This window comes from Oncorhynchus tshawytscha, linkage group LG03, assembly GCF_018296145.1.
Source record: "Oncorhynchus tshawytscha isolate Ot180627B linkage group LG03, Otsh_v2.0, whole genome shotgun sequence".
Taxonomy (NCBI): Eukaryota; Metazoa; Chordata; class Actinopteri; order Salmoniformes; family Salmonidae; genus Oncorhynchus; species Oncorhynchus tshawytscha.
In genome coordinates, this window is record NC_056431.1 from 66,704,214 (window position 1) to 66,716,827 (window position 12,614).

Consider the following 12,614-nt stretch of genomic DNA (forward strand, 5'->3'; position numbering starts at 1 on the left):
CTGATGTCACAGGAAGGCCAAAAAGATCATCAAGGACAATAACCACCCGAGCCACTGCCTGTTCACCCAGCTACCATCCACAAGGCAAGGTCAGTACAGGTGCATCCAAGCTAGGACCGAGAAACTGAAAAACAGCTTCTATCTCAAGGCCATCAGACTGTTAAACAGCCATCACTAATACAGGCTGCTGCCTACATACAGACTTGAAATCATTGCCCACTTTAATAAATGGGTCACTAGTCACTTTAATAATGCCACTTTATTAATGTTTACATGTCTTGCATTACTTATCTCTTATCACATCTATTGTATCTTGCCTATGCCGCTCAGTCATCACTCATCCATATATTTATATATATATATGTATATATTCTTATTCTATCCCTTTACTTAGATTTGTGTGTATTAGGTAGTTGTTGGGGAATTGTTAGATTACTTGTTAGATATTACTGCACTATCGGAACTAGAATCACAAGCAATTCGCTACACTCGCAATAGCATCTGCTAACCACATGTATATGACCAATACAATTTGATTTGATTTGGATTTGGTTGCTGTACTACTCTGTGTTTCTCTGGGTAGATGGCTGTTGTGGGGGCTGTACTACTCTGTGTTTCTCTGGGTTGATAGCTGTGTGTGGGCTGTACTACTCTGTGTTTCTCTGGGTAGACAGCTGTGTGGAGTGGCCTCCTGGTCAGACTTTGGAGGCGTGCACTGGGGCTGGGGGCCGAAGGCTAGGGACTGATGGCTGGGGGCCGAAGGCTGGGGTCGAAGGCTAGGGACTGATGGCTGGGGGCTGGGACTGAGGGCTGGGAACTGAGGGCTGAGGGGCAAACCCAAGGCTTGTGGAGCAGCAGGTCTATAATGTAACAGACAGACAACATACATTGCACAGACGTACTCAGGGTCCTCTGGTAGTACATATTGATTGGCTGTAGTGCAGTCTCACATGTGTAATAATTTTTCAAGATAAGTACACAACGCAGAGAACTAGAGATCAATGGAACTAGTAATTTCTCTGTAATGGGGAACTGAAGATTAATGGGTCAGTGACATGGGTTGTTTTTCAGTTCAACATCTGTTTAAAATCTGTGTAGGGGTTCCAGTCTGGGAATCATAGCTACACGTGGCAAGTTCTCATTTGTCCAAATTGACTGTACATTGAGACTAAAACGTGATACTTGGTATTTGGCCATTGGCCCAATTTTACTGCAAGGAATTCTAATCGTGACACGTTCTGACCTTAGTTCCTTTGTTATGTCTTTGTTTTAGGTTGGTCAGGGCGTGAGTTGGGGTGGGTAGTCTATGTTATTTTTTCTATGTGTTTGGCCTAGTATGGTTCTCAATCAGAGGCAGGTGTCGTTCGTTGTCTCTGATTGAGAATCATACTTAGGTAGCTTGTTCCCACCTGTGTTTTGTGTTGATTATTTTCTGTTTAGTGTGTTTTGCACCTGACAGAGCTGTTTTGTTTTTTTCACGTTGTTATTTTGTATTCCAGTGTTCAGTAATAAAACATCATGAACACATACCACGCTGCGCATTGGTCCGATATTTAATACTCGTCGTCAGACGACGAAGACAACCGTTACAAATTGGTTAACCACAAGCTAGGTTTTGTTATAAACTACATCCTGTATCTTTGTTAAGTGGAGAAAAACAACGAGAACAGGGGAGAATTAACGTCTACCATCCACTTTCCAGTATAATAACTATGATTTGTTCTCTTTTATTTAAAAAAAAATGTCTCTCCCTGATTTGCTTTGGGGCCTGTTAACACATGATAACAGCTGGAACTGGTGTTTGTGTCTGCCTGTGTTGCACTATGTTTCTGGTTGGGGGTGGTGTTGTGGGGGGTTTGTGTTCGGGGGGTTTTAACCCCTTAGTTCCCTAACTCGGGTCACATGTGGACTAGTGGTCCAAGCCCATGGTGGGTTCAGTCGATAAGCAGAGGCTAGATGGTGCTACTATTGTATACGTCACAGACTCCCTGAGATATTCATATTGACATACTCTGAACACACACACACACACATTGACCCAGGGTGTATTGCTGGTGAGCTGGTGCACAGCTGTGCTTCATCCTCACAGACGTTGAGGGCATATGCCATATTGTAGAAAGTAAAGTGTGTGCCCAAGTGTGTTTGTGTCTATGTGTTTGCGTGTGTGTATGTGTCTATGTGTTTGCGTGTGTGTATGTGTCTATGTGTTTGTGTGTGTGTATGTGTCTATGTGTTTGCGTGTGTGTATGTGTCTATGTGTTTGCGTGTGTGTATGTGTCTATGTGTTTGCGTGTGTGTTTGTGTCTATGTGTTTGCGTGTGTGTTTGTGTCTATGTGTTTGCGTGTGTGTATGTGTCTATGTGTTTGCGTGTGTGTATGTGTCTATGTGTTTGCGTGTGTGTATGTGTCTATGTGTTTGCGTGTGTGTTTGTGTCTATGTGTTTGCGTGTGTGTATGTGTCGTGTGTGTATGTGTCTATGTGTGTTTGCGTGTGTGTATGTGTCTATGTGTTTGCGTGTGTGTTTGTGTCTATGTGTTTGCGTGTGTGTATGTGTCTATGTGTTTGCGTGTGTGTATGTGTCTATGTGTTTGCGTGTGTGTATGTGTCTATGTGTTTGCGTGTGTGTATGTGTCTATGTGTTTGCGTGTGTGTTTGTGTCTATGTGTTTGCGTGTGTGTATGCCTGTGCATGTGTGTATACACTTACGTGTGTGTGAATGCGTTCAATGCCAGATGCTTCCTGTGTAGGGTTTGTGCTCCAGAGCAAGTAAAGTGTCCAGCCATTAGACTGGTATTGCCATATGTCTAGTGGGGCGCTCGGGGCACCACAATGCAATTAGACTCCGCTATCAAATATTTATTTTGTCAGCTGCATCTCCTGTGCTCAAGAGAAGAAAGACTATTCACCATGCGCTTCCAAATGAAAATAGTATACCAAGTAAATACTTAACAAAGCTGATCTAGAATTTATCTGTGTGAGCTCACCGAGCCAATCTATGTCTGGGTGTCTTTCTGTTTGTCTTTCTGTTTGTCAGTGTCTATGTCAGTGTGTGAGTGTGTACATGCGTGGCTTGGTGTGTGGCGTGTATGTGTGTGTGCATCTCCAGCTGCATCTCTTCAGTATTATAGAATATGAATGTGGCAAAGTATAGATAGATGTGTGTGTGATTTGAAAGGTGTTTGACACGTCCCACTACAAACGGGGGTTACGTCAGGCCGGGTCTGGTCTGAGCCAACGGGTGCTTAGGGGGTTACTTCAGGCCGGGTCTGGTCTGAACCAACGGGTGTTTAGGGGGTTACTTCAGGCCGGGTCTGGTCTGAACCAACGGGTGTTTAGGGGGTTACTTCAGGCCGGGTCTGGTCTGAACCAACGGGTGTTTAGGGGTTACTTCAGGCCGGGTCTGGTCTGAACCAACGGGTGTTTAGGGGGTTACTTCAGGCCGGTCTGGTCTGAACCAACGGGTGTTTAGGGGTTACTTCAGGCCGGGTCTGGTCTGAACCAACAACGGGTGTTTACTTCAGGCCGGGGGGTTACTTCAGGCCGGGTCTGGTCTGAACCAACGGGTGTTTAGGGGGTTACTTCAGGCCGGTCTGGTCTGAACCAATGGGTGTTTAGGGGGTTACTTCAGGCCGGGGTCTGGTCTGAACCAACGGGTGTTGAACCAACGGGTGGGGGTTACTTCAGGCCGGGTCTGGTCTGAACCAACGGGTGTTTAGGGGGTTACTTCAGGCCGGTCTGGTCTGGTCTGAACCAACGGGTGTTTAGGGGTTACTTCAGGCCGGGTCTGGTCTGAACCAACGGGTGTTTAGGGGTTACTTCAGGGGGTTACTTCAGGCCAGGGGTCTGGTCTGAACCAACGGGTGTTTAGGGGGTTACTTCAGGCCGGGTCTGGTCTGAACCAACGGGTGTTTAGGGGTTACTTCAGGCCGGGTCTGGTCTGAACCAACGGGTGTTTAGGGGTTACTTCAGGCCGGGTCTGGTCTGAACCAACGGGTGTTTAGGGGTTACTTCAGGCCGGGTCTGGTCTGAACCAACGGGTGTTTAGGGGGTTACTTCAGGCCGGGTCTGGTCTGAACCAACGGGTGTTTACGGGTGTTTAGGGGTTACTTCAGGCCGGGTCTGGTCTGAACCAACGGGTGTTTAGGGGTTACTTCAGGCCGGGTCTGGTCTGAACCAACGGGTGTTTAGGGGGTTACTTCAGGCCGGGTCTGGTCTGAACCAACGGGTGTTTAGGGGTTACTTCAGGCCGGGTCTGGTCTGAACCAACGGGTGTTTAGGGGTTACTTCAGGCCGGGTCTGGTCTGAACCAACGGGTGTTTAAGGGGTTACTTCAGGCCGGGTCTGGTCTGAACCAACGGGTGTTTAGGGGGTTACTTCAGGCCGGGTCTGGTCTGAACCAACGGGTGTTTAGGGGTTACTTCAGGCCGGGTCTGGTCTGAACCAACGGGTGTTTAGGGGTTACTTACTTCAGGCCAGGGGTCTGGTCTGAACCAACGGGTGTTTAGGGGTTACTTCAGGCCGGGTCTGGTCTGAACCAACGGGTGTTTAGGGGGTTACTTCAGGCCGGGTCTGGTCTGAACCAACGGGTGTTTAGGGGGTTACTTCAGGCCGGGTCTGGTCTGAACCAACGGGTGTTTACGGGTGGGGTTACTTCAGGCCGGGTCTGGTCTGAACCAACGGGTGTTTAGGGGGTTACTTCAGGCCGGGTCTGGTCTGAACCAACGGGTGTTTAGGGGTTACTTCAGGCCGGGTCTGGTCTGAACCAACGGGTGTTTAGGGGGTTACTTCAGGCCGGGTCTGGTCTGAACCAACGGGTGTTTAGGGGTTACTTCAGGCCGGGTCTGGTCTGAACCAACGGGTGTTTAGGGGGTTACTTCAGGCCGGGTCTGGTCTGAACCAACGGGTGTTTAGGGGGTTACTTCAGGCCGGGTCTGGTCTGAACCAACGGGTGTTTAGGGGGTTACTTCAGGCCGGGTCTGGTCTGAACCAACGGGTGTTTAGGGGGTTACTTCAGGCCGGGTCTGGTCTGAACCAACGGGTGTTTAGGGGGTTACTTCAGGCCGGGTCTGGTCTGAACCAACGGGTGTTTAGGGGTTACTTCAGGCCGGGTCTGGTCTGAACCAACGGGTGTTTAGGGGTTACTTCAGGCCGGGTCTGGTCTGAACCAACGGGTGTTTAGGGGTTACTTCAGGCCGGGTCTGGTCTGAACCAACGGTGTGTTTAGGGGGTTACTTCAGGCCGGGTCTGGTCTGAACCAACGGGTGTTACTTCAGGCCGGGGGTTACGGGTCTGGTTCAGGCCGGGTCTGGTCTGAACCAACGGGTGTTTAGGGGGTTACTTCAGGCCGGGTCTGGTCTGAACCAACGGGTGTTTAGGGGGTTACTTCAGGCCGGGTCTGGTCTGAACCAACGGGTGTTTAGGGGGTTACTTCAGGCCGGGTCTGGTCTGAACCAACGGGTGTTTAGGGGTTACTTCAGGCCGGGTCTGGTCTGAACCAACGGGTGTTTAGGGGGTTACTTCAGGCCGGGTCTGGTCTGAACCAACGGGTGTTTAGGGGTTACTTCAGGCCGGGTCTGGTCTGAACCAACGGGTGTTTAGGGGTTACTTCAGGCCGGGTCTGGTCTGAACCAACGGGTGTTTAGGGGTTACTTCAGGCCGGGTCTGGTCTGAACCAACGGGTGTTTAGGGGTTACTTCAGGCCGGGTCTGGTCTGAACCAACGGGTGTTTAGGGGTTACTTCAGGCCGGGTCTGGTCTGAACCAACGGGTGTTTAGGGGTTACTTCAGGCCGGGTCTGGTCTGAACCAACGGGTGTTTAGGGGGTCTTACTTCAGGCCGGGTCTGGTCTGAACCAACGGGTGTTTAGGGGTTACTTCAGGCCGGGTCTGGTCTGAACCAACGGGTGTTTAGGGGGTTACTTCAGGCCGGGTCTGGTCTGAACCAACGGGTGTTTAGGGGTTACTTCAGGCCGGGTCTGGTCTGAACCAACGGGTGTTTAAGGGGTTACTTCAGGCCGGGTCTGGTCTGAACCAACGGGTGTTTAAGGGGTTACTTCAGGCCGGGTCTGGTCTGAACCAACGGGTGTTTAGGGGGTTACTTCAGGCCGGGTCTGGTCTGAACCAACGGGTGTTTACTTCAGGCCGGGGGTTACTTCAGGCCGGGTCTGGTCTGAACCAACGGGTGTTTAGGGGTTACTTCAGGCCGGGTCTGGTCTGAACCAACGGGTGTTTAGGGTCTGGGGTTACTTCAGGCCGGGTCTGGTCTGAACCAACGGGTGTTTAGGGGTTACTTCAGGCCGGGTCTGGTCTGAACCAACGGGTGTTTAAGGGGTTACTTCAGGCCGGGTCTGGTCTGAACCAACGGGTGTTTAGGGGTTACTTCAGGCCGGGTCTGGTCTGAACCAACGGGTGTTTACTTCAGGCCGGGGGCTTACTTCAGGCCGGGTCTGGTCTGAACCAACGGGTGTTTAAGGGGTTACTTCAGGCCGGGTCTGGTCTGAACCAACGGGTGTTTAGGGGTTACTTCAGGCCGGGTCTGGTCTGAACCAACGGGTGTTTAGGGGTTACTTCAGGCCGGGTCTGGTCTGAACCAACGGGTGTTTAGGGGTGTTTAGGGGTTACTTCAGGCCGGGTCTGGTCTGAACCAACGGGTGTTTAGGGGGTTACTTCAGGCCGGGTCTGGTCTGAACCAACGGGTGTTTAGGGGTTACTTCAGGCCGGGTCTGGTCTGAACCAACGGGTGTTTAGGGGTTACTTCAGGCCGGGTCTGGTCTGAACCAACGGGTGTTTAGGGGTTACTTCAGGCCGGGTTTAACGGGTGGGTTACTTCAGGCCGGGTCTGGTCTGAACCAACGGGTGTTTAGGGGGTTACTTCAGGCCGGGTCTGGTCTGAACCAACGGGTGTTTAGGGGTTACTTCAGGCCGGGTCTGGTCTGAACCAACGGGTGTTTAGGGGTTACTTCAGGCCGGGTCTGGTCTGAACCAACGGGTGTTTAGGGGTTACTTCAGGCCGGGTCTGGTCTGAACCAACGGGTGTTTAGGGGTTACTTCAGGCCGGGTCTGGTCTGAACCAACGGGTGTTTAGGGGTTACTTCAGGCCGGGTCTGGTCTGAACCAACGGGTGTTTAAGGGGTTACTTCAGGCCGGGTCTGGTTACTTCAGGCCGGGTCTGGTCTGAACCAACGGGTGTTTAGGGGGTTACTTCAGGCCGGGTCTGGTCTGAACCAACGGGTGTTTAGGGGGTTACTTCAGGCCGGGTCTGGTCTGAACCAACGGGTGTTTAGGGGGTTACTTCAGGCCGGGTCTGGTCTGAACCAACGGGTGTTTAGGGGTTACTTCAGGCCGGGTCTGGTCTGAACCAACGGGTGTTTAGGGGTTACTTCAGGCCGGGTCTGGTCTGAACCAACGGGTGTTTAGGGGTTACTTCAGGCCGGGTCTGGTCTGAACCAACGGGTGTTTAGGGGGTTACTTCAGGCCGGGTCTGGTCTGAACCAACGGGTGTTTAGGGGTTACTTCAGGCCGGGTGTTTAACCAACGGGGTTTTACTTCAGGCCGGGTCTGGTCTGAACCAACGGGTGTTTAGGGGGTTACTTCAGGCCGGGTCTGGTCTGAACCAACGGGTGTTTAGGGGGTTACTTCAGGCCGGGTCTGGTCTGAACCAACGTCTTTGATTATGATTCTCTTCTTGTTTTATTGTCTGTTTTCTCCACTGTAACTAATTGGCTGAATCTGTGACGAGTGCTGATGTAGGGTCTGTCTTGCCTATTTACATTAGAATGAATAGACAGATTCGAATGAATAGACCTGTCATAGATCAACACTCCTAGTCTTAGACGCTTTAGGAATATGGGCCTAGGTGTTAAAGAACAGTATACTATAATTTTATTTCATCTTAAAACATCTGATTTATAAACCATTTTACGGCATTGGGAATAATCTTACGGCCCTAAAAAGCTCAATTGGTTCTTTAGCCCTAACTGAGTGATACACCATAAAGAATTGTGACCGACCGGCTTGATTCGGTCTTATGTAGCAAAATGTGAAATTGTGTTTTTTACATTGGATAAAAGTAGAGAAAATTGTATATCATACACTACAGATGAGGAACAACGGGAAAGTCGTTCTGCTTTGAAAGTTTATACACTTTTGAGAAAATGGCCCTTAAATGTTTTGGTAAATCTACTGGACAGCTCTTCTTTGTCTACACCCATTCAGCATCATTCACACCCTCTTAAGACTTAGCCCCACCCATCTGTTTAATGATTCAAATGTGAGGCCATGTACTGAACAACCAAAGATTTCAAGACTAAAGGCTGGTTTATACTACGGGTGTGTCGTAAATTGAATGTGGAGTGTCAGAGTGCTCTCAGATTGTGCTCTGGGTGCTCGTAAACTCAGAGCATTATCAAATTGTCCATTAATAAATTCAGAGCTTTGGTAAATTCATCAGTTATTCTGCGCTTTGGCACACTCAGACGAGAGTGCTCTAAAATCGGAGTAGATAGCCAGAGGGACTTTACCCGCTACGTCTATCAACAGTTGTTGCAATGAAATCATGAACATTCTATTGAAATAGTTTCTTGCATATTGGAGTCTTTTGTTTAGACATGTAGCTAGCTAAACAATTCTTGCAAGCATTTCGCTACACTCGCAATAACATCTGCTAAACATGTGTATGTGACCAATAACATCTGCTAAACATGTGTATGTGACCAATAACATCTGCTAAACATGTGTATGTGACCAATAACATCTGCTAAACATGTGAATGTGACCAATAACATCTGCTAAACATGTGTACGTGACCAATAACATCTGCTAAACATGTGTATGTGACCAATAACATTAGATTTTGATTTGATTTAAGTGAACCATAATCATGATGTTACCACCCTGCATGAATCTGTTGGCAGCTATCCAACCAGGTTCAATGTTAGTTAGCTAACGGTAGCTAACATTACTCTATAACTAACAGTTGCAATGCAAATGGCTCTGAGCTACGAATAATATTACTATACAGATCATACACATAACGTTAGCTAGCGAGAAAGCCAGCTAACGTGACCTAGCTAGCTAACAGTACGCTTTAACTTGAAATGAAAACAACGTTCTGACAAAATTATAAATGTGTAATATCTGAAAATGTAGCTAGCTAGACTATCTTACATGAATGGACGCTTCTCCCACTGTCAATGATGCCATGGTTGGCCTTAGTTTGAAGATGTAACCCAGAGACAGGTGTTTTATACAATAGCCTTCAGTGTGTTCTCATTTCGACTCCCTCTGCATTATTGCAATCAAACGCCAGAAATGTCTCCATTTCCTTAGCTATCATACTCTAATTCCACTGATTTCAAAACTCGGTCCTCTAGAAAGTGGAGAGCAACACTTTTGCAGTTCTGCTACATGATATATTTTTCAAAAAATTATTTTTATTTAAAAAAAGTTTGTGTTCAAGTGGCTCTCCTGCAAAGTAGTGATGCGCAACATATGCCTAGTTTCCTGAAACGGGTCACAATTGAGCTGTTACAGTCTACAGGTTTTTTAGCCCAAACTGAGTGATACACCATAAAGAATGGAGCTGTTACAGTCTACAGGTTCTTTAGCCCAAACTGAGTGATACACCATAAAGAATGGAGCTGTTACAGTCTACAGGTTCTTTATGGTTGTAACCTGTGGTTACTGAGGTCCAGTGGAATGTGAAGGGTCTGGTGGATTAAACATGACCAAGGTAAGGACTTAAATTGAAGCTTGCTCCAGCATTGGCTGACTACAAGTTGTGTGTGTGTGTGTATGTTTCAGTGTGTGTGTACATGTCAATAACTGATAGTCTTCAGGCCCTGATGGTTAGCCCACTGAGATAAAGTCTTCAGGCCCTGACTGTTAGCCCACTGAGATAAAGTCTTCAGGCCCTGACTGTTATCCCACTGAGATAAAGTCTTCAGGCCCTGACTGTTAGCCCACTGAGATAGTCTTCAGGCCCTGACTGTTAGCCCACTGAGATAAAGTCTTCAGGCCCTGATGGTTAGCCCACTGAGATAAAGTCTTCAGGCCCTGACTGTTAGCCCACTGAGATAAAGTCTTCAGGCCCTGACTGTTATCCCACTGAGATAAAGTCTTCAGGCCCTGACTGTTAGCCCACTGAGATAGTCTTCAGGCCCTGACTGTTAGTCCACTGAGATAAAGTCTTCAGGCCCTGATGGTTAGCCCACTGAGATAAAGTCTTCAGGCCCTGACTGTTAGCCCACTGAGATAAAGTCTTCAGGCCCCGACTGTTAGCCCACTGAGATAAAGTCTTCAGGCCCTCGGTTAGCCCACTGAGATAAAGTCTTCAGGCCCTGACTGTTAGCCCACTGAGATAAAGTCTTCAGGCCCCGACTGTTAGCCCACTGAGATAAAGTCTTCAGGCCCCGACTGTTAGCCCACTGAGATAAAGTCTTCAGGCCCTGACGGTTAGCCCACTGAGATAAAGTCTCATTAAGTGCTACTCATTATCAGCTTAGTTCAGTGATCCACTTCTGACCTCTTGTTTGTTATATTTTTGGATTTCCTCTCCAGTGTCCTCTAGTTTTACTGTGTTTGTGTCATTGAGTAGGTGTTTGTACTTTGTAATGTGTACGTGTGTATTTATGTGTATTCTCCCCTTGAGTAGTGTAAAATGGCAGGTGTGTTCTAGTGGACAGACATACACCCATAATGCTGCTGCTGCTGTTGCTACTGATTATCGGAGGAGATATCAATAATTGAGTAAACACAGAGATAAAAGGGATTGTTTTAATTCCTCGCTAGAAGGTTAGTCGGCCCAGTTTGCTCCTGAATTAAATGGAAGGGGTAATTCATAGTGGCTGTGTAACCCTAATTATTTGACTTAATTATCTACTGTATCTCCTTCTCCTAAGGGCCCGTGGGTTCCATGATAAAGAGTCGGGTTACAATCAAGTTCTTTTCTGTAATTTAATGCTTCCAAGTAGCAGTTGCACAACACGTTAGGTTACATCTCCATCACTTCACTTCTCTGACACACATCTCTCCCGTTACTCTTCGCGCGCAGGTCAGTCTGGGAAGAGTATTTTACCAATAAGTCCCAACATAAAATCTTAGTATGTATGTGTATGCAGTTATGTGTACAAACATTCATTTTGAAGACGGCTTTAATTGTACTGAGAATCAAGGATGAGAATGTCCATCTGCATAAATATGAAAGGGATTACTGTAGGCTGTTTGGGTTCGTACCGGGGAACAGCTTTAACCTCCCCTTCCCCTTAATAAAGACAATCTATTGGGCCGGAAGACTCCGTTTTGGCTGGATTATAATACAGACACACACACACACAAACACACACACACCCTTTGAACTGGAGTGCTAGCTAGAGCTGGGACAAAAATCCATATCTGGATAAACTGCCTTAATTGATGCGGTGATGATAAATAGAACGATATGTTTAAAACAATCATGTGCACTTTTATCATTTTGTAGCCAACAATTGTCCTATTAACAATCACACATATTAGCAAACTTATTTTGTTTCAAGCTTCACATTTCTCTAGTAAAGACTACTTATTATAATGAATGATATCAACAAAATGCCTGTGATAAGTGATCGGTATGGCCGGTGTTGATCATTTTCAGTTCATCATCCCAGCTCTAGTGTTACAGTAGCTGTGGTAATGGGAGTAATGTTAACTGCATTATTAACCAGCCCAGATTCATTATACAGATGTTAATTGAAAATGTTCTTTCATCTTTGTCACACACTCACTGACTCCCATCACACACACACACACACACACACACACACACACACACACACACACACACACACACACACACACACACACACACACACACACACACACACACACACACACACACACACACACACACACACACACACACACCCTCACACATTATCTCTTTCACTTCCTGAGTATGTGAGGAAGTATGGTTACTACAGTGATATTTTCTCCTTTGTTTGTTTGTTTGCGGTCTGTTCTTTTCTTTTCTTCTCATTTTTGTTGTGCTGATTCTCTCTGTGTGTGTGTGTGTGTTTGTGTTGTGTACTGTGTTACAGACATGTGAATGTTTCATAGAGTTACATAAGGGGGCTCTCCCAATGGACCTCTGACCCCTTAACACTCACTGAGCTTTACTAACACAACATTAGACAACACTACACTACACAACACCAAGTATACTACACAACAATAAAATACACAACAATACACAACACTACACAACACTACACTAAATTACACAACACTACACAACACTACGCAACATTACACAGCACTAAACTACACAGCAGTAAACTAAAATACACAACAAAACACTACACAACACTATACTCAAATACACAACACAACGCAACACTACACAACACTATACTAAACTACACAACAATACACAATACTAAACAACAATACACTAAACTACACAATGATACACTACACCACACAACACTATACTAAACTACACAATGATACACTACACCACACAACACTACACAACACTACACTGTACATTTCAATTCAATACACTACATTGTGTGTGTGTGTGTGTGCAGCCATCCAGTGAGTATCCTTCCATGCTGTTGGCAGTAGTGTCCTTAACTCCAG

At 47.0% G+C, this 12,614-nt stretch overlaps 1 protein-coding gene across 4 annotated transcripts in view; it reads left to right on the forward strand.

Moving 5' to 3' along the window:
• The window catches only part of LOC112238580 (interleukin-1 receptor accessory protein-like 1-B), a 462,784-nt gene that overhangs the window by 155,963 nt on the left and 294,207 nt on the right, over positions 1–12,614 (forward strand). The gene's annotated exons all lie outside the window — the stretch shown is intronic.